This window comes from Lactuca virosa, chromosome 4, assembly GCF_052849685.1.
Source record: "Lactuca virosa cultivar CGN04683 chromosome 4, Lactuca_virosa_CGN04683_v6, whole genome shotgun sequence".
Lineage (NCBI taxonomy): Eukaryota > Viridiplantae > Streptophyta > Magnoliopsida > Asterales > Asteraceae > Lactuca > Lactuca virosa.
In genome coordinates this window covers 70,265,094-70,268,867 of record NC_136429.1, presented here as the reverse complement: position 1 = coordinate 70,268,867, position 3,774 = coordinate 70,265,094, and the positions used below count along the sequence as shown (strand labels likewise).

General features: G+C 34.0%; 1 non-coding gene across 1 annotated transcript; it reads left to right on the top strand.

Moving 5' to 3' along the window:
- Positions 1 to 268: 268 nt before the first annotated feature.
- Positions 269 to 374, top strand: LOC145110346 (small nucleolar RNA R71). The gene has a single exon (XR_013709727.1). It is a non-coding gene; the product is annotated as a small nucleolar RNA R71 (small nucleolar RNA).
- Positions 375 to 3,774: the final 3,400 nt, after the last annotated feature.

Genomic DNA, 3,774 nt, shown 5'->3' with positions numbered 1-3,774 from the left:
TTGACCTATCTTTGTCATCTTCTTATCCATATTATCAATCTTTTCCATCACCTCTGCTATGTTCTCATTTCCTCCGTCTACACTCACCTTGCTTCTCATGACATCTTCTCTCGGGTTGTGGTATTCTCATGAATGTTTGGCGAATTCTTCAATGAGAGCCTTATTGGTCGTCGAGTCCTTTTTCATCATGGGTCCTTGGGAGTCTAAAAGTTTCCTTGTGGTGACATTGTTACCATCATAGAAAATGGATATCTCTTATTGCATGTTAAGGTCATGTTGAGGATAATTCCTCATTATTCATTTTATCTCTCCCAAGTTTCATACAAAGGTTCACCATCATGTTGTTAGAAGTTTGCAATGTTTTTCTTCAAATTGGACACTTAAGATAGTCGACTAAACTGTTGGATGAACTTGGTTCGTAAGTTGTCCCATGTTGTTATTGCTCCGAGTGAAAGGGATTTGAGCATTCTTAGCAGCTCCTTTTGAATGTGAGCGGAGGCATTCGTAATAAAACCACATTGCATGAAATGTTTGGTACGTTGAAATAGTTCGCGATATCCAAAACCTCGTCGATATCCTTATAGTTGTCCTTGTGATCTTTCCTGCATTATGGAATCTTCTAGAGCATAGAAAGGATATGTCCCTTGAGCTCGAAGTTTGTCACAACTGGAATTTTGGATGGTACAAGGCCTGGCCCATTGTCATCTCGCATCCGTCTATTGTATTCTTCCAATGCCATTCTTGTGATGTCCACCATTTTATTTCCGAGTTTGCTTTTAACTTCTTCCTCTGAATCACTTTCTGTTGCTGGTTCGTATCTGGTTCCCTTCCTGTCGGGAGTCTTCTCAAAAATTTGTACCTTATCCGATTGAGACTTGCTATTAGATTCGCCAACATTTTTATATTTCTTCTTGTGGAATGTAGATTTTGGATCTTCAAGTGGAGGCACGATCTAAAAAGTAGATCCCTTGGTCATAAATCACTCAAAATAGAAGCGCGTAAAAAGGAACTAAAATGAAAAACTGAAAAACACAGTTTTCACATCGTGACAGAGGGGCTGTCACGTCGTGATCACTATGAAAACAAAAAAACTAAATTAAAACAGAAATATAGGTTTTTGTGGTCTTTTCCCACAAAATGATCGAATAACCTTAACCAATTAAACAAAAACTAAAATAAGTTTTTCCCCGGCAACGGTACCAAAAACTTGATGTGAACAGATTATACCTGCCAGTTTTAAATTTTTAACGGAATAAAACTAAACTAACTAATGCACGTAGGCAGTGTACCTAGTTGGATTATAGAATAGAAAAGTAAGTCGGGTATCGATCACAAGGAACGATATTTAGCTAATAAAGTAATTACTAAAAGTTAAACTAAGGAAAACAATTAAAGTGGATGGTTTTAACTGATTTTGCAAGACCAACAAACTTAATTCAAACAACTAGCAATTTAAACAACTAAAAACGTGAAATGAAAATGTTTTAAATTCAATATTAAAGAGAACTTTCGTTTAGTTCTGAATCCCCCCCTTTTACTATGGTTGATTACTACTAGAATAACCATGTTGGTTACCAAATTATTATGTAACTAGTTATTGATGAGTTTTATAGGTTATAAATCTATGCATGATCGGAAAATTACTTAACTCTTAAGTTCACATGCAAACTATTTGGATCTATGTTTTCTCTATTGATAGCAATAATCTATGAATATGAAGAACCCTAATGGTAACCTATTATAATCGAAATATACACAAGATTAGGGTTACACACCTCTTGACTATTGTAGTAAATAATCACACAAATATCCTTCTTGAAAAACTTTGGAAAGCAAGCACCAAAAGTTTAGTGTCTCTAATGGTTTGTACCCAAATACTTAGAAACCCTAAATGAAAAGGAGAGAGATGAGGGGGGGGGGGGGAGAAATTTTGTTCCTAAGCTTGTAGGTAAAGGTAAGAATGAAAATAATGAGCTATGTGGGCCAATTTATAGTTTAGGTAACATGCAGGCAAAATCGTCCATGCCATACCATTTCCTTATCAGCACCTAGGAGGTTTCCAGAAACCCTAAGAACCCCTCCTATTGAAATCATTTCCTTATCTGCATCCAGGAGGCTTCCAAAAACCCTAAGAACCCCTCCAAAAACGTACATGCCATGGAGGGTTATAGAATTGCTTCTCTTTTTCAACTATTGAGCAATTATAATTCAACCCTTGCTCCTTTAATTAATTTCAATTAATCTCGAATTAATTTCAGAATAATTCTGATTTATAACTAATTAATTGTAACAGATTTCATATCAATTTATTAACCATATAAATTAAGAAATAAATTATTTAACTATTGAACTCATGTTAATTTATTAATCACATAACAAATTAACATATAAATTATTTATTCCCAATTAATAAATTAGTCACATAATATATTAACAAATCATTTCTCTCTCTCTCGCTCTCTCTCTCTCTCTCTCTCTCTCTCTTTATTTCTCTCTCTCTCTCTCTCTCTCTCTCTCTCTCTCTCCTAATATCATTTCCAACTATTTTTGTTTATGAGGGCAACCTAAAAAGGACTTTGCTTCTATTCGCAAGTTTATACCAATTTAGTTATGAACTTAGACACCTTAATCCACAGTCTCTCTCTTGGATAAGTCCATAACTACAATTGAAAGTATAACCAAACAGCAAAGAGTGCTTTCCGAAGCCACTACCGAACTCTTATCTAATCAGAAATTGGCCCTAAGACAAGTGATCAGTTATTCCTTCGTTATACAAAATATCGTATGGATGTAAGACATGGATTACAATCAATCTCATAGTCCTAGATTATATTTCATGATTTCCCGATTTAGAACGACTGAATTCAGACTATTAATTGAACACATCAATTTAGTCAGGGCTTGGTCAAGCACTTCAGATGTCAGCAACAAATCATCGAGGGGCCCAAAGATATCACTTATCCTGTTAAGGCAAGGGGAACGAATAAACTTTGAATTATATACATGTATCTTTTACTCACCAAATCGTGCATGGCACTACATTTTATGACATCATGTTATTGATGCGTTTTCGCAATACCAATTCCTAACTAACTTGTAAATTACAACTTATATATCTCTTTTCGAGGAATAAAATATATCATCATCTCAAAATTACTTGTGATAGAATCAATGAAGTAATTTTCTGAGCGTGGGTTTATCCGATACTCAAAATCCCCATTTTTCTAAGTACTCATGAGCATTGTAGCAATCTAATTGCAATGTCTAATCCCCATAGCCAACCTATAATTTAATTCATGATAGTCTTAGTTCACTACTTACTTCCAAAGGTATGAGTGACCGTTGAATTTTAATAATCAAATCATTCAAGAAGTGAAACATGAAAAGTGAAACACAACAATAAACCAATTTGTTATAGTATCATACTTTTGAATATAAATAAATCTTTATTATTTTACGACCATAATAATTACGAATTTATTCATTGTATAATGTTTCAAGTAATCAACTAACCACTTGAATTGAATAACATAAGTCATGTCATGTTTTGAACAAGCATATTATGCCTCTCTATGGTCCTTTCTTTGTGAAAAGATCAATTGGACAATACTCCAATGATGCTCATTTCACAAATCCAAATTCCTATCAATATCCACGATTTGGTGGAATTCCAACTTTACGTGCATTGATCTTATGTGATATCAAGATTCCAAAACCTCAAATACTAAGTCTTCGATGTTACATAATATTCCACTGTAACTTTGTTACTAGAAA